This window comes from Gracilinanus agilis, chromosome 2 (assembly GCF_016433145.1).
Source record: "Gracilinanus agilis isolate LMUSP501 chromosome 2, AgileGrace, whole genome shotgun sequence".
In the NCBI taxonomy this organism is placed as follows: Eukaryota; Metazoa; Chordata; class Mammalia; order Didelphimorphia; family Didelphidae; genus Gracilinanus; species Gracilinanus agilis.
The window spans coordinates 387,000,359-387,019,851 of NC_058131.1; positions in this window are offsets into that span (position 1 = coordinate 387,000,359).

Genomic DNA, 19,493 nt, shown 5'->3' on the forward strand with positions numbered 1-19,493 from the left:
CCCCGCACTCCCCCCACCCATGGCCGATGCGCATTTCCACTAGTTTTGTCATGTGTCCTTGATCAAGACCAATTTCCAAATTGTTGGTAGTTGCATTGGTGTGGTAGTTTCGAGTCCACATCCCCAATCATGTCCACCCCAACCCATGCGTTCAAGCAGTTGTTTTTCTTATATGTTTCCTCTCCTGCAGTCCTTCCTCTGAATGTGGGTAGCGTTCTTTTCGATAAATCCCTCAGAATTGTCCTGGGTCATTGCATTGCTGCTGGTACAGAAGTCCATTACATTCGATTTTACCACAGAATGTCAGTCTCTGTAAGCATGAACCTTTTTTGATGAGCATTCACACCTCCAGAAGGTATGAACTAGTTCCCACAAAGACTGGACAGTGCTAGACAATGTGGAAGCTGTGATTGGCCCCTGTGAAAAGGGGCAGGGACAGGAAACCACCATAAAAGCCATGAAGGCAGTCTGGTAAGAGAAGGAGGCTGGTGAAAGGCTGTTGAAGGCTTCTGGAGAAGGAGGTCTTCTGGAGAAGGTCTTCTGGAGAAGATCTTCTGGAGAAGGAAGTCTTCTGGAGGAGTCTTCTATCTTTCCTGGTTCGTGGAGGAGTGCTGGCTGGGATGCTGAGACCTTGGTGAGACTGCTCTCAATATCTTCTTCGGAATTCTATGTGGTGAGTTTAAAGACTGAATCTTCATGAACTTTTCTTAAGGAATTTCCCTTTAATAGAGACTCTATGAATGAAGCTTTGCTTCATTCACCTCTGAATTTCCCTTTAATAGAGACTCTGTGAATGAAGCTTTGCTTCATTCACCTCTGGGCCTCTGGCTCTCAGCTGAGGGTTAATTAGATCTACCTAGGGGATCGTAGCAATTTACCTACTGTGTTAGGTTCTTATTTCCTTATTTCTTCTACCTCTTCTCAATTGTAAATAAATTCCCATAAAAGTCAATTTTGACTTGAGGTTTTTCCTTAATTGGAGAAATTTCCCCTGGCGACCACCTTTTAATATATTCCACCAAAAAACCCTTTTTCCCCCTTACAAAAGAGAAATTCCATTTAAAATCACTCTAGACAATATAAAATATCTAGGAATCTATTTGCCAAGACAAACGCAGGAATTATATGAACACAACTACAAAACACTTTTCACACAATTAAAACTAGATATAAATAATTGGAAAAACATTAATTGCTCATGTGTAGGACAAGTTAATATAATAAAAATGACAATCCTACCCAAATTAATTTACTTTATTCAGTGCCATATCTATCAAACTACCAAGAAACTTTTTTATAGAATTAGAAAAAATTATAATAAAAGTTCATTTGAAAGAACAAAAGATCAAGAATACCAGATTAATATCGATATAATTTTTTAAAACCCTTACCTTCTGTCTTAGAATTAATAATCTGTATTGGTTCCAAGGCAGAAGAGTGGTAAAGGCTAGGCAATGGGAGTTAAGTGACTTGCCCAGGGTCACACAATAGGAAGTGTCTGAGGTAAAATTTGAACCCAGGACCTCCCATCTCTAGGCCTACCTCTCAATCCACTGAACCATCCAACTGCCCCCTCAATATAATTTTTAATAATGGTTTTCTGACACTTTCCATGTTCTCTCCCTCCCTCCCAAAGAAGGCACGTCATATGATATAGTTTGTCCATATGTTATCATGCAATACATATTTCCATGTTCATCGTGTTGTGGAAAATTCACGAGAGAAATAAAGTGAAGAATGGTATGCTTCAATCTGCATATGAACTCTATGAGTTCTTTCAGTTGTGGTGGAGAGCCTTTTTTGTCCCTTAGAAGACTTCATCAACTCTTGCCAGCTATTTTGACTTTTGCTCTGTTCCTAGTCTCAGATGACACTTTAAGAGAGAGTGAGGTGAAGGACTTTGTGCAACTCTGCTTCATTTAAGTCCAACATATGCATGAGTCAAAAGACATGACCCAGTGACCTCATTTTGGTCCTCTTCAAGTACAAAGTACAACAACTACCTGGACTATTTCAATAACCTCTTAAATTGATACCCCTGCCTAAAGCCTCTTTCCTCTCCAATCTGTCCTCTACATCTGTGGTATCAAACATGTATATAAAAGGGGGCCACAGAATCATGCGTGAGGATCCCTGCTGGCCACATTTTGACTTAGTTTTAAACTGTAATGTTATATTGTAGTTTTAGTTATTTTCTTAAAATTTTCCCATTTACATTTTTTTAAATCCTTGCCTTCCATCTTGGAGTCAATACTGTGTATTGGCTCCAAGGCAGAAGAGTGGTAAGGGTAGGTAATGGGGGTCAAGTGACTTGCCCAGGGTCACACAGCTGGGAAGTGTCTGAGGCCAGATTTGAACCCAGGACCTCCTGTCACTAGGCCTGGCTCTCAATCCACTGAGCCACCCAGCTGTCCACACCCTTTACATTTTAATCTGATGCTGACCTTACTTGGGAGTTTTGCAGACTTTCCCACAGGTGGCATTTTTGATACCTCGATTCTACATCAAGCCAAAATGACATTTCTAGAGCACAAGGCGATTTATGTTCCCTCACTGGTCAAGAAGCTCCAATTGCTCCCTATCCCATCTAGGTTCAAATACAAACTCCTCTGTTTGGCCATCAATATCCTGGATACTGCTTACCCATCCAAGCTTATTCCATTACTTCTCTTCACATGCTTTATAATCTCTGAATGAATGAAATAACTTTTTTGTTGTTCCCTTGAATAACATCCCATTTCTGGAATCTCTGGAGTCAAAGGCTTTTCCATTGGTTCTCCGCCATGCTAAAAGTATACTTCCTTTTTACTTTCACATTTTACAATAGTATCATTTCATTTCCTTCAAAGCTTAGCTCAAGTAAAACCATCTACATGAAGCCTTTCCTATTCCCCCCAGTGGCTGCTAGTGCTGTCTCCATATGTGTATTTTGATCTAGGAGCGTAGGGTGGAACAGTGGTTAGAACACTGGGTCTGGAGTCAGGAAGACTCACCTTCCTGATTCAAATTTAGAATTAGACACTTCTTAGCTGTGTGACCTTGGGCAAGTCACTTTACTCTGCCTTATTTTCTTCCTCTGTAAAATGAGCTGGAGAAAGAATTGACAAACCACTCCAGTATCTTTGTCAAAAAAAAAAAACCCCAAATGGGATCACAAAGAATTAGGTAAGACCCAGGGGGGAAAAAAACCAACAACCACCACAATTGCTGAGCTCTTAAATGCTTAACAATGGACTCTCCAGACAAATGTATGCCTTAAACACTTCTACGTTTAATCTTTGTTATTAACAATTTCTCCCTCTTTCTTAAATTTTGACAGTAAGCAAAACAACAAATCAAGCCCTGATTTGTAGCATTTGCCAATTCCTGAGGCATAAATGCTTGTGCTGAAAATTTAACAATTAGCTTGCTCCAACACACCCCTGACTTTGTCTATAATTATATGTGTATATGTTTTCCTTGATAAATGAAGGTAAGCCTTTAGGTCAGAGACTTGTTTTATTTTTGTCATTGTGCTCTCAACACCTAGCACAGGGCTGGCCACATAGTAGAGACTTAATAAATGCTTGTTGAATGATTAATTGACCATGGCAGAGAACAGGTCTATGCCCTGGTTCATCTTGGATACTAATGATGTAGCTGCAAATACATAACGAAGCATGAATGAACTGCTTTGGAAGTTCAGAGGAGGAAGGCATCATTCATTTCTAGGTGGTGGGAATAAGAGGCCACTTGATGGAGGAAGAAGCTTTCCTTAATCCCTTAAATATGAGGACAATTTTGAGAGGAAAAGAGGACAAGGGATGTTTTATGGGTGATTTTTAAAAGCACAGTGAGGAGAGAGGATATATATGAAGAACAGGAATATTACATGCAATAAATATATAATGTAATATAACATAACATAATACAATATGCCTAGTTTGACTGGAGAATATTCTACTTAGACAGGAGTAATGGGAAATAAGGCATGAGGTAGAGAGCCAGGCCTGGAGATAGGAGGTCCTGAGTTCAAATTTGACTTCAGTGGTCAGCTCAGTGGATTGAGAGCCAGGCCTAGAGATGGGAGGCCCTAGGTTCAAATCTGGCCTCAGACACTTCCCAGCTGTGTGACCCTGGGCAAGTCACTTGACCTCCATTGTCCACCCTTACCACTCTTCCGCCTAGGAGCCAATACACAGAAGTTAAGGGTTTAAAAACAAACAAACAAACAAACAAATGAAATAAATTTGACCTCAGACACTTCCTAGCTGTGTGACCTTGGGGAAGTCACTTAATGCCAATTGCTTAGCCCTTACCTCTCTCCTGTCTTGGAACTGATACTTAGTATCTAAGACAGAAGGTAAAGGTTAAAAAGAAAAAGAAAGAAAGAAAAGAAAAGGATTAAAAGGCTGGCTGTAGAGGGACTTTGGATGGCCTTCAATGTCATATCAATGAGCAAAGATTTTTATAGGCGTAAACAGTGTGAAGCTAGTGAAATGACAGGATCAGATCTTTACATTGGGAAAACAGTTTTGTACATATTAAATGAGGTTAGATTAAATAAAGGGGTCTGGCCTGCCATTCCAGGGTGTGGTCTCAATCAGATTAGAAGGTAATTGGGTAAGGAATAATTTAACAAAATAATTATAAATTATAATAAAACATAGATAACATTACATTTTAAAACAAAGTCAATATGCTGGCATCTAGGGTACTTACACACCAATTAGTGCCTCTAATCATTATTAGATTAACTATTAGTTTAACATTAGGTTATATATAACATATGTATAATATATTTATGCTATTATGTAATATATGCATGATATATAATTATATTATTATATAATAATTCGTTCCTCTCCTCTTCCTATTGCAGTTTGATCCCACTGGTTGGGATGGTTGGGAAACTGGATCTGGGACTAGGGCATCTGAGTTCTGTTTCTTTGTTCTTTTTAAATTTTTTCCCATGGTTACATCATTCTTGTTGTCTCCCTTCCCTCTCCCCTCCCCCCTCCTGGAGTTGACAAGCAATATCCCTGGATTACACATATATTATCATTGAGTTCCATTTCTGCAGATGCTTATTAGTTGGCTCTGAGCAAGAGACTTACTTAGCCTTTCTGAGCCTCAGTTTTCTCTACAGAAAAATGGAAATAAGAATAGGTAGCTTGAAGAAATAATAAAAAAAATAATAAAGATCTAAATTTAATTCCTGCCTCAGGGTCCGGTGCAGTCTCTCAGGGGAAACTCCTTTAACCCCAAGGCCCTCCTCACTCTAGAAACATTTAGCATTTCTTGGGGCCTTCTCATTCTGGAACCTCCCTCTACTACGCTGACCTCCCGCTGCTGCTTTCTTCCTGGGGCCTGCGTTTTGGGTAAGGACCCCGGGCCGGCCCCCCAACCTTCAAAACTTGCAGGCCTTTGAAGTCGGGACTCTCCGGGGGGGGGGGGGGGGAAGAAGGACCCTCGCCTCCCCCCACCCCCGCCTTTTCACTTCCTTTTTGGTGCAGTCTCCTCTCTTTTGGGTGTCAGGGCCCGAGGGCAGAGACTTCTTTGGCGTTTCTCCTAGTATTCCCCGGCATTTGGCGCTTCCTCCGGTATATAGAAAGTGCTTTAATGCTGATTGTGTGGGCTCCCGTCTCTGCCGCGGGCCGGGCCTCCCACTCTAGCTAGGGGACCCCGACAAGTCATTTAACCTCTCTCGGGCTCCGATTCCTCCGTAAAAAGAAGAGGACGGACCTCTGAGGGCCTTGGATGCAGGGGCGCGAGCCCTGCCTACCTCAGCGAGCCGGGCACACGGTAAAGCTGCAAATGCTAAGAACATGGGAATTCTTATTACTCGGCGGAGAAGACGCCCGGCGGCGGGAGGGCCGGCTTGGAATCTGGGGCGCTTATCCCGGGGAGGGGCGTCGTCGCCCTTATGGGCCTGGACTAAGGTGGGGGATGTGGGAATAAAGCGGAGGAATCTTGATTAGATCTTTTGATCGGTAGCTTCACGTTCCATCTGATATCCCTGACCTGACTGGGCGCTCCCGGAGGGCAGGGACTTGGGGTGGCTGGGCGAGGGGTGTAGCGAATCGGAGATCCCCAGTCTGGGCATTCTCTCTCACCCCCAAGAGGAGGCCCAGCCGGAGCTTAGGGCTTTCGCGTTCGTAACTTAGTTTTTTTCCCAAAGGGCTCCGGTTGGGGGAGGGGAGACCCTCCCTCCCCTCCCCCCCAGGGCTCCTCCTCCCTGTTCCTCCCTCTGGCTGCCCAATTCCTCTGGGTCAGCAGCTGGTCAGCGGGCTATAAAGTAAAATGCTGTGCCAGCTCTCACGCTGTTCTAGGCCTGGGGTGAGGGTGGGGGTAGGGATCGGGGCAGTGGAGGCGGGGAGAAGAGGGCGCTTAGGGGGAGTCGTTTAGATGTCCGGGAGAACCTCCTGCTTCATCGGGAGCGGGCCTGTGAGCTCTCTGGGAAATAGCACCCACAGATTTGGGCAGTCTGTGAAAAGGTTTTGTGAACATTAAAGCAGAGTACAAAGTTTAGAAAGGGGGTGGTTAGGAAGCTAGCAAGACAATAGATGTCTGGAAGATTTAAGTTCAAATCTCGCCTCTGACACTAAGTTGTGTGGCCGTAGGCAAGTCATTTAACCCCTCTTTGTCTCAGTTCCTCATCTAGACCACTAGACAATCCTGAAAGATTTAGGACCGACAATGCTCACCACCTCCAAAGGACGAACTGTTGGAGTCGTCTTTCACATCAGTGTAGCTTTGGTTTTATTTTGGGGTTTGGGTTATGTGTGAGTGTGCTCTTACATCTATTTTAAGTTTAAGCTTTATTTAAGTTTAATTTTATTTAAGTTTAAGCTCATTGTAGTACTGTCTTCTCTTGTTATCTAATTGATCTTATTGATCTTGTTTTTCGTTTTCTTTTTAACAATTATTAAATAGCTTTCACTACTACTTAAAAAATGTATTTTGAATTCTAGTAATATAATGCCCCCTTATTTGTATTTTTTAAAATTTCCCTCAACATAGTAGTTTTTTGCATATTAATTCTCCCATTTATCATTTTGTTTTGTATTTTGTTTTGTATGACAATAAAAAAGGAAAAAAAAAAGGATCCTCTAAAGAAGGAAGTCAGGAACCACTCCAAGATCTTTGCTGCAGAAACCCCAGAGATAATGTTCTTGGGGTCCCAAAGTCTGACAACTAAAAAAAATAACATCAACAATGCAAAAAAGAGATGATTTGTTTATTAAGTGACTTGATCAGGGCCACCCTGAGCTAGAGGGCATAACCTGAGGCTAGAAGCCAGAGGCCTAATTCTGAGGCTGGGCTTGGTTCTCCTTCCTTGGGAATAAAGCCCCAGACTGTCCAAAAGCATCCAATCAACCCACCAATCAATCTATAAGCACTTAGTGAGTTACCTGTTAGATCAGGGGTCAGCAACCTTTTTGGCCGTGAGAGCCATAAACGCCACATTTTTTAAAATGTAATTTCGTGAGAGCCGTACAGTGCTCACAGTGCGCGCTCCTGTAACAGTGCCTGAAAAAAAATTGACTTTATGACTCCTGCAGAAAGAGCCATACGTTGCAGACCCCTGTGTTAGATGATGAATATCCTTAGGAGAAAACCCATCCTTTCTCATCCAATGGTTCGGGTTTCATTCTCTTCTCTCTTACTGGGCCACAAATGACCATGTGAGAAGCAGCTACTGCTACTAACTTCCAATTCAATTCAGTTTATTCACTTATTAAATTCCTACTATGTGCAAGACACTTTTCTAGGGGTTATAGCAACAAAACAAAACAGGCCCTGTCTCAAAAAGAGGACTTCTTCTTATTCTTTCAATGTGAAGTTGAGGAAATTACTTCCCCACTATAGAATATTTATAAATATTTCATTTATTAATAAAGGGACTAGATTATATTACCTCTAAAGACTCTTCCAGTTTTGTCATCTTGTATTCTAAGATTCCTTGCAGTTTTGACATTCTGGGTGCTGTGGCCCTTGAGCAGCACGTCATCCACAACATTCCCAAGAGTGGCAGGAACCAGATTAAAATGTAACTGGGGCCTGGATTTGGGAAGACCTGAGTTCAAAGCTGGCCTCAGACACTTTCTAGTAGTGTTGACTCTGGGCAAGTCACTCAACCCTGTTTGGTTTAGTTCTGACCCTTCTGTGTTAGGATTGTTACTAAGAGAAAAAGTAAACATTTTAAGAAAAAAATGTAGCTTGGAAATATTTAAACAAATAAAAATAAAACATAGATCATGTTAACATGTGATTTTCTAAGTCAATTTGTAGCTAGCAGGGTTCTTTTAGGTACAAGGTTTAAAAAAATTTTTTTTTTATCCCTTACCTTCTGTGTTAGAATCAATACTGTATATTGGTTCCAAGACAGAAGAGTGATAAGGGCTAGGCAATCAGGGTTAAGTAATCTGCCCAGGGTCACACAGCTAGGAAGTGTCTAAGGCGGTGATGGCAAACCTATGACACGCGTGCCAGACACGCGTAGCCATTTTTGATAACATGAGGCTGCATACAGAGGAGTATGGGGCCACATGCCAAGGATGAAACATTTGCTGTAGTGTAGCATAGACACTCTGCACTATAGATGACAATTCTACCTATATTAATTTACCTATTTTGGTTTATTAAATACAGTTATATATTACAATTATACATTTTTATTATCTAAACTATAAATATTGTGAAAATATGGTTTTTTCCTCAAAGTGACATACCACCTGAGTTATGCTTGGTTTTTTGGCGAATTTTGACACACCAAGCTCAAAAGGTTGCCCATCACTAGTCTAAGGCCACATTTGAACCCACGAACTCCCATCTCTAGCCTGTCTCTTAATCCACTGAGCTACTCAGATGCCCCCAGTGGTTCGCATTTCTATTTGAGTGTGATATCACTATTCTAAGATATATTCTAGCTCTAATACTCTAGGTCATAAGGTGATTTTTTTCCAATTTTGATATTCTATGTTCTATATTCTATAGTTCCTACCTCTTACATTTTATGTTCTATAGCACTATCAAGAAATATTTTAGGTTCTAAAGTTATATATAATTCAAACATTGTAGCTTCTGAGGCTCCTTTTAGTCCTAAAACATTCTGTTTTAAGGTCACTAAGGGACGCTCAGGTAGAAGGAGAGCCAAGGAAGAAGATGGCCAAAAGCACTTTAAATGCTACAGGAGTCAAAGAAAATTGCTATTGGATTTAGAAATTAGGAAGTTATCACTTGTACTCAAATACATTTTCAGTAAAATAGAAAAGAAAGAAATAGTTTGTAGGGAGTTTAGGAAAGAGTGGGTGGTAACGGATTATAGGTAAGGATTATAAATCACTTATTCAAGATGTTTGGTAGTGGAAGGAGAGAAATGAATGAATGTTTACATACTTTTTAATAATAGTAATAATAATAACATTCATATAATCCTTTAAGGTTTACAAAGCATTGTCCATATTTATCTCATTTTCATAGATCTTGTTGGCAAGTATGCTCTTGGTATTTCATTTCGCAAACAAAGCCAGAAGGAGACTTGTGCTGTATGAGCCTAGCATAGAGAAAGCACACAGCAGGCCCCACAGGGGCTGGAGTCTTACATAATTCCATTTTCTGTCCCCATCCACTGCAGTTTGCAGACCTGTTCAGCTCTGGGAAAGCCTGATCTCTAATTAGGGGGATTAGGCTCCTCATTCTCATACTCTGGCTCATTAATAACTCCCTACCCCAGCATCTCAGGGATGGTGCTAATTATCATAATAGCTTTGGTTTACAAGTTCTCCAAAAAGAAGGAAAGTAGCAAAAGTATTCAAAGAACAATATGAATCAGATATAGGGGGCAGCTAAATAGCACAGTGGATAGAGCACCAGGCCTGGAGTCAGGAGGACCTGGATTCAAATGTGGCCTCAGATACTTAGATACTTTCCTAGCTTGATGATTCTGGATAAGTCACTTAACCCCCATTTCTCTAGCCCTTACTATTCTTAAAAATGATGATGATGATTATGGATTCTAAGCCAGAAGGCAAGGGCTTAAAAAAAAAAAAAAGAAGTGCTAAACATAGAATCAGAACATGCATTAACAGAATGATTGAAACAGGATTTAATAACTTAATTTATAACTATGGTTACAATCTGCTGGGAGGCTGTTCTTTAAACCTCTTTTGGACAGAAACTTTTGTTGGCTGCTAATTGGCCATGTTAGAATTTACCTCAGCTGGCACTTTCTGTAACTCCTGGTATACACTGAAATGGTCAAGCCTTGCAAATCTTCTTTCTAAGGGACAGCTGAGTGGCTCAGTGGATTGAGACACAGGCCTAGAGATAGGAGGTCCTGGGTTCAAATATGGCCACAGACACTTCCTAGCTGTGTGACCCTGGGCAAGTCACTTAACTCCCATTGCCTAGCCCTTACCACTATTCTTCCTTAGAACCAATAGAAAGTATTGATTCTAAGACAGAAGGTAAAGGTTTAAAAAATTTTTTTTAAAAAAAGAATCATCTTTCTAGTGGCAGAAGCTTCTCTTTCTACTAGTCTGCTCATACCATTGCTGTAACCTCTGCTACCCGATGGGCATTCCTGCTGATTTAACCACAGTCTTCCAGACCTTTCAAATTTACAAGGTCTTTGGGACAAATCTCTCTTTGGGATCTGGAAAGAGTTTTGGCCACCTGGAGAGTCAGAGCTAAGAGCATAGCTGAACAATCATTAGCCACACCATCTTAGCAACCAGCTGGGGAAGTCTTTGCTATCTTCCATTGCCAGCCTTGAAGTCATGCTTCCCCCAAATCTCTCACCAGAAGCAGGCCGAGAATATATGAGCATGCTTGGTACTGTGAAGATGGGATTAATTCTCTCCTGCCCACTTAGATTTAATCACCAGAAATGTATACACCACACTTTACACTTGAGTGGGAGGAGATCTATAACCCACGTGTGCTAAAAGTGTGTGACAAATCAGAAATGACTGACTGCCCCCTGGGCAGTCCTAAGAAAATTCTAAGACTGAGATTGGTCCACACAAAGTGGAAGAAGGCACAGGAAGTGACTTTTAAAAGCAGTTGTAACTTCTTGTGAGAGGGGATTCTTCAGAGTTCAGAGTTTGAGTTCCAGTTGGAGTTTGAGTTGGAAGCTGGTGAAGGATTTTCTTTGTGGACCTGAGACCCTGACATTAGTGAGGCAGCTCTTGGACCTTCTTTTAGGACTATCACGTGGGTGGGTGAAAAGACTGAAGAGGCTTCATGGCTGGAACTCATGCTTTATTCATCACTGGGCCCTCAGCTGAAGACTGAGGGCCCTCTGGCTGAGGACTAATTAGCCCTGCCTGGGTTGAGCCAGGGACTGGAGCAAAATACTGGGTGTGTTAGGTTGAATATCCTACTCTATCCTATTTCACATTTCCTTTACTTTCACTCCCTTTACTTTTGTAAATACTCAGGGTTTTTCACTTGGGGGGACTACTTCACAGCTCAAAAAACCTCCAGAGTATTGGAGAAATTCAGTGAGTCCAGCTCAGTGAGGTTTGTCATTAGAGAGAGTAATTGTTAAGCTGAAATTAACAAAGTTTTAGCCTTGTTTTGCTCCTGGAAGTCCCATTTTCCCTTTTTCCAAGCCCCATGTGTCTCTGGAATTAACTTAAATAAGAAGGGAAACCTGGGGAGATCAGGTAAGAAGAACAACGTTAAAGTAACAACAACAAAAAAACTGGTTCATTTTACCCTAAGAGGCTTTTAGAACCCAAATAAGGGAAAAAGTAATTTATAAAAACTTATTGCATCAGGCCAACTCAGAAAAGTGGCTTTTCTGCCCAAAGAGGGAAGCACATGGTCAGAAGTAAGTAGTTATAGCGTTTTTTATCCTTAGGGGGAAAGAGAGAGGAAAAAACTCTCAAACCTCTTAATTAAATTATAGGCAGTACAAAGCTTCAGCTGCCTCCCATTGCCCCTCCCAAATTTAGCCTCAGGCAAAAGGTTTTTCCATTTGCCCTCCACCCAAAAAGCTAATTAGATTAAGGTCTGCCTAAAAAAGATTACACCCTGGCCCCCTAACCAGTAGTGACATCTACTGACATAAAGCAGAACAAGTGATTTAATAATTAAATTTTTAAAAGTTAAGGCAACTAAACAGTAAAATACAAGTAAATTTATATTTTAACAGCCTAATCCAAGTTGGAAAAACATTGTCTCTTTTCTTTTTAAAATGGCTTATAATTCCAGAGAACATTTCACAGTGGCTCTATATAGCACTATTCCTAACTGGTGAAGTGGGCTTGGTATTTTACCTATTCTCCCTTAAGAACAAACAAAACAATTGTTTGTTTAAACTCAGAGCTGAATTAAAAGCTCAACTCAAAATTAATTTGAATTACTTTGAAATACAACTGGAAAATGTTATAGAGGATAGTTTGGGGGAGCTCAAAGCTTTTATGAAAAGCATTGAAAAGAACTTAAAAAAACCCAGAATAAGAGAGATTTATCTCTCAATATTTTCTAGTTATCAGCCAATTTAGTCTCTGTCCCACCCTGCCCTATTCAATTTTGCTCCTCCCCCTACTTACCCCCCCCCACTCCTAGCCACCTCCTATCCTTCCTCTTTTGCCTCAGCCCCTTCCCCCTTGAACCACTCATCCCTTCCTTGCCCCTGCTGCTTCTTATCCTTCCTTCTCTACCCCAGCCCCTTCCTACTGCCCAAACCATCCCTCCCCTGCTCTGCTGCTTCCTATCATTTCTCCTCCATCCCAACCCTCCCCCACCTGCCCAATTCATTCCCCCTTCCACTCCTACCTCTCATCCTCTTGCCCCTTTCCTGCCCATAACCCTTCCCTCTCAGTTTACCTACTCCTTCCCCTCCCTTTACCTACCCCATTGAAAACCAAACATCAAGCCTAGAGGCAGGAACAAAAAAATAATTCAGCTGAAACCTTAAAGGAAGTACCCACCTTCAATAAAAATGGAGAGGGATGTCTTTAAGACACCGTATACCCTTCACCCCACAAGATCTAAATAGATCCAAACAAGATACTCCTCCTTTTGAAGAAGAACCAATTGTGATCATAAAAAAATTGGAGAATATTTTTTGAACATTTGACCTCAGTTGGATGGATGTTGAAAATTTATTAGAAATCTTTTTGAAAGAGAGAAAAATAAAATAATCTCTCTTGCTAATCAGAACCAAAGTAGGAGAGCAATTCATTGGCCGACTCAGGATCCTAAATGGAGCCCCGTGATGAGAGCTTGCTCCAATAAGCCTGATACATGGTCAAAATTTGAAAGTATTAAACAAAAAAACTGATGATAATCCCTTTCAGTTTATGGATCAACTTATTGAGCTGGGAGGCAGATATATAGACCTGGACCTGTCCTGAGAAAGGTATATTAGACAACTACATAGACAATTCATTAAGAATTGCTGCAAAGTGGTTAAAGACTATTTTAAGACTAGCTGCCAAAATTGGGATTCTATGGATCTTGAGGAATTGAAGAGGGTAGCAGTCTACGTTTTTAAGGGCCATGAACATAAACATGAGGAGAACAATGAAGCAATGGAGGCCTTAAAGAAAGAAAATAAAAATTTAAGAGAAAAACTGGAAAAAGCAAATCAGGGAGTGACCCTAGCCCCTTTGCAGGAATCCGCAAATCAATCACTAATGTGTCACTTCTGTGAATAAGGGGCCACTTAATGATGGTCTGTAGGAAGTGGCTTCAGGAAAAAAAGGAATAATACAACTTTAGAAATAATAACAATAGAAATAATAATGACAATCAAAATAATAACAATGCTCTAAATGAGACAAATGATAATATACAACAAAATACCCAACAGCAGTATATCAAAAGTGGAGCTTGTCAATGCTATATCATCCAGGATGAAAATCCTCCTCAGTGTGGTGGATCCCAGAAGAATGCCCAAGCTTCTTTATGAAGGTGCGATGCTAGGGAAAGTCTCTTGGAATCAAAAAGTGAAACTTGATTTTCTAGGCCCTGAAATTTTACTTCCAATTATCCCTATCCATTCCCCCCTGCCCCCCCCCCCATAGTAATGAACCTCATGTAATCCTAAAAGTGGGAGACTTGCAAGATACGAAGTAACCTTGTTGGGCAACGAAAATATTACTTTAAAATGCGGTACAACTCTTAATCCTGCCACCTTGTTTCCAGATTTACCAATCTCAGGAGAATTGTTACACAGTTGTGAATCTTTAGTCTCCATGGCTGAAAAGCCTCCAGATAATCTCCTGAATGATCCTTTAGACCAATGATGGACAAACTTTTTAAAAAGGAGGCCAAAGGAAAGGAAATGCTCATCTGTCAGTCTGTTTCTAAGGCAACTCTTTTGAAGTTTCATTGTATTGTATCCTACTCATTGTATTCTTCAGATTAGGAATAATGTCAGGTAGCAGGATAGAACATTTCAGGGGGCTACATCTGGCTCGTGGGCCGCAGTTTGCCCATCACTGCTTTAGACAACCCAGATCTAGTTTTATTCACTGATGGTTCTTCTTTTATGAAGGATGGCATAAGTTACCCTGGAGCCGTTGTAATCACAGAATTTGCCACTGTGTGGTCAGCTGTACTGCCCTCAAATATAAGTGCTCAAGGTGCAGAACTTACAGTGCTAAAACATGCCTGTATAATTGCCAAAGATAAAAAGGCAACCATTTATAAGGACTCTAGGAACACATTTGGAATTTGTCATGCATTGGGTATGTTATAGCTTCAGAAAGGATTTTTAACCTCAGCTAGAAAATCTATAGCAAATACAGAAATTATTAATGAAGTTCTTTCTTCTCTCCAGCTACTCAAAGCCCTAGCCATAGTTCATTGCTCTGCCCATAAAGGTGGCATTGACCCTGTCTCTGGGGGGAATGACTGGATAGATACTTCCGCAAAACTAGCGGCTTTAGAAGGGCCTGAATTAATTTTAACTTTGACAACAAATAACGAATCAGATTTATCACTTTCCTATAATGAAAAGGAAGTGGAAAATGGAAGCAAAAATTTAAGACTAAATAGATAAATGGAGTATTGGTGTCCTTTGAAGGAAAACCCCTGCTCCCTAGAAGTTTTTATCAAGAAGTACCTTCTATTGAAACTGATTGACTGTATCCTGTCACAGGCATTGAAGATAAAAGTCCATAGACAAGTGGACACTATTTTGGGAACATACTGAATTCCTGAATTTTTTATTTTATTGCTTTTCTTTTTATTTTCAATAGAATATTTGATTTTTTCTTCCCCTTTCTTATTTCTTATGCTTAAAGTACACATAATCAGTATTAACCTTTTTCTGATTTTGCAGTAATATAAATTTAAAATATACATTTACTCTAACATTAATGCTGTGTAAATGAAATTAACTCTAGCCCATTCATAGTCAAAAATCTACTTACCCTAGGCATCTAGATTATATCATCCCCACCTCCCTCAGGGGGAGTGGAGATAATTTAATCACACATGACACTCTAGATTATATCATCCCCACCTCCCTGAAAAAGAGGAGTGGAGATAAGTTAACCACATGTGACAATAAGTATCAACTCAAGAACAAAGGGACTGCCCTTTGGGCAGTCCAAATCAGTGTAGAGGCTGCCATTGGTCCACTTGAATTAGAGGTGGCCCACAGGAAATGATGAGAGAAGCTATCTCTTTAAATACATGGGTTACAACCTGGTAAAGTTAGTTGAGGAGTTGGACTTGGTGCTGAAGGTGCTTGGCTGAGACCTCAGAATGCTTCTGCTCTGAATTGTCACGTGGGTAAGTTAGGCTGACTTCCTTGACCTACCTTGGTGTTTCCAAACTCTGCCTTAAGTAGGCTTGTATCCTCTGATTTCTAAAGTCTTGTGGCTTGTAACCTAGTTTAATTAGCCTTTTAACCTTCTCTCTCCATCCAGGCCTCTCTAGGCCTGGACCAGCCTCTCCCTCTCTCTAATTACTTACATTTACCTTCCTAATTGTAAATAAATTACCTTAAACTGGATGCTGACTTGGGTCTATTTTAATTATGGAATCAATCTGAATTGTTGATTCCTGGCGGCCACACTTTAAGTATATATTTATAAAATACCTAAAAATCTCCCTCTTACAATGCATACTCAAAAGCTTTAGACTATAGAAACCTGCCATTTATTGATAAATGTTATGGGGCTATGATTAATGGATTAATGATTGTGTCTGATTCCAGAAGAGATCATAAAAGAGCCATTTCAGTGCCAATGAGAGAACAAAGAGCAATCTGTACAGTGCCTATGAGCACAAGGTCAAGGATACCAACCAATCCCAGTGGGATTGAGATCCACGCCAAGACAGAGGAATTGTTTGAGGTTTGAGGTTGTGGTTGTTTGACATATGTTAGACACAGGTCTTCCCTGTGCCACATTTGGACGTACTGAAGTTTGGCTACCATCCTAGCTCCCCTATCCCTGAGTGTGAAGGTAAAATCAGACCAGGGAAACATACTTCCCTTTTACACAGAAAATCTAGTCCTTTTTTCTCTCTTATAGTGTGGCAACTTCCTGTAGTCCTGGCTGCCAATGGGTAAGTGCAATATTACTGCATTTGTCCTACAGACTTGTGGGACAGAAATTATTTTAATTGAATGCTGATTTAAGAACCTGCTATGGATTTATTCTTTATTACTCAGAAATTTTATATATAGAGATTTTGATTTTTTCCCCCCAAATTTAATTTTTCTCTTTTATTTTTAAAAATTTTAAAACTTTTTTATGTTTTTGGATTTTCTTTTGATAATTGTACCTCATAATTCAACCATGTAGCCTGAGCTGATTTGGGTGTTGCTCAACACCCTCCTCTAGAGGATTGCATTTTTCATAAAATCCAAGATTTAAAATTTTTTAAAGAAAATTTTCAGGGGAAGAAGCTCCTAACTCCTTGAATCAAGAAAATGAACTTGTTTGGAGAAAGATGCCTGCAGAAACCTACACTGCATCTGAAGATCCAGAATGAACTTTGGGATGTAATTGATTGAACTTAAGGGGGTTGAACACAGTTATTCTGAAGGTAAACTCTTCTGTCAAAGGGGACCATCCCCTAATTGGCTTTTTGTTAATCCGTGGTTTTGCTTTCTCTCTCTTCTGTTTTCCTCTTATCTCTAATTATTGTAGTTTCCTCTTAGAAGGTGCAATATTGTATGCACCTGTAGTTAGAAGATTTTTAGAGGTATAAGATGATTATGTCAAATGATCTATTGGGGAGACTAGTCTTCCAGAGGATCACAGGGCAAGTTGTGAAGATGGGGTTAACTCTCCTCTGCCTACTCTTAGATTTAATCACCAGAAGCGTTTACACCCCCCTTTACGATTGAGTGGGGGGAGGTCTATAACCCATGTGTGCTAAAAGTGAGTGACAAATCAGAAATGACTGACTACCCCCTGGGCAGTCCTAAGAAAATTCGAAGACTGAGATTGGTCCAGGTAAAGTGGAGGAAGGCATAGGAAGTGATGCAAAGAAGTGTCTTTAAAAGCAGTTGTAACTTCTTGTGAGAGGGGGTTCTTTGGAGTTCAGAGTTCAAGTTCCAGTTGGAGTTTGAGTTGGAAGCTGGTGAAGATTTTCTTCATGGACCTGAGACCCCAACATTAGTGAGGAAACTCTTGGACCTTCCTTTAGGACTATCATGTGGATGAGTGAAAAGGCCAACTCCTTTCCTGGCTTTTTGGAGACACTGGCCTCTGGAGAGAGACTAGCTTTGGAGAGGCCCCTGTCTTGGAAGAGGCTTTGTGACTGGAACCCTTGCTTTATTCATCACTGGGCCTTCAGCTGAGGGCCCTCTGGCTGAGGACTAATTAGCCCTGTCTGGGTTGAGCCAGGGGCTGGAGCAAAATACTTGGTGTGTTAGGTTAAATATCTTACTCTCTTCTCTTTTACGGTTCCTTTACTTTTACACTCTCTTTCCTTTTGTAAATAAACTACCATAAAAAGTCATTCTGACTTGAGTAATTAATTTCAGTGACCACATTTCTCATAAATTTAATCCAATCTTTAATTTTTAACCCTTATGGTATAGACCCACATTACATAAGTATTATAATAAAAAGGCTTCATACATAAATCGTGTTACCATAACCAAATGATAACTTCCTGGAGGTCAAGGATTGGGTCATTATATTATTATCACCATCATTGTAACATTCACAGCAGTACACATTGTAAGCTGTGAAGTAGGTGGGGATTACCATTTTATAGATATATAAATTGAGACTCAGACATTTGCTCCTGTGCAGACTCAGACAAGGTCACATGTTGAGTTAATGACTATAATAGATGTTCTAACAAATATCTGTTGAAGGATTTGTTGAAGAATTTGGAATCTAGAGTAAATGCCATTTTTAAGCTGCTGGTAACTGTGTCCATCAGGCTGGAGGCCAGGGAAAAGGATTCTATAAGCCCCTGAGAACCTAACTGTGATTTCCATATTGTAGGTGGGGCTGAAATAACAAGATAGTCCCTTTAGAAACACATCATCCCTGAGGGCAACTCAGAATTTTATCTCTAGTGTAATCACAGAAGATAGAAAGTCTCCCAGCTGATTTACAAAGAGATTCAAAAACATCTGGCCTACCCCCACTCCTTTCCTACCCAGTAGGTCTGACTTTGGTTCTTTCTTTCCCTGCTTCATCCTTCCAGTTGTTATTCTGGCTAAGATTTCTTATCTGTGCTGCTTGCCATATTCTCCAAAGTGCAGGAGAATGGCAAGGTAGTAAATGCCATGTACTGGAAAGAGCCCTAGTCTAAACACTAAGAGGCCTAGATTTGAGTTCTGAATCTGTCATTAACTTGTTATGACTTTTGTTAAGTCATTTTGGTAAGGGAGTGAGAATTAGAGGAAAGAAGGAAAAAAAGGAAGAAGAGTGAGAAGGATGGAGGGAGGGAAGGAAAAAGGAAGGAAAAAAAGATGGAATTTTTCTAGTACAAAAATTATTTAGTACATACATCCAAGATAAAATGAATTGGAGAAGTAGAGACCTTCCTCTTTCCTTGACCAGAGGAATTATAGAAAGCCTTATGGCAGAAATGACATGGGGAACAGTAACAAATACTTTAGTACAGTCTTCCTCTCCAGCCCTCCAATGGACCTTCTTCCTTATATCAGACAAGATTTTCTGTGCTATTCCAAGGTTTTTCTAGAGAAAAGAGACACACGTCCCCTACTTCCCTATTACTCTCTTTCATTAGGGATGTTGGTTGGCCCTTCCAAAGTACTATGGAATCCTTTGAACGATAGGCCTCTACCACAGTCATTCTTTTCAGGATTTTCAAGCCCTTGACAACAAAAAAAAAGGCCTAGAGTTAATCTCCTGCCTGGAAGAAACAGAAAGGGCAAGTACCTTACCCAAGGTCACCCAGACTGAGAGCTGAGAACACATCACAGGCCAGCCCAGGAAGAAAGCCAAGCTGCCTCTCCCAACCCCCCTTCAGGAAACAGAGCCAAAAATTTTATCTGTTTTTTTGTTTATTTGTTTGTTTTGCCTGTAGAAGACTGCCCCAGTCTC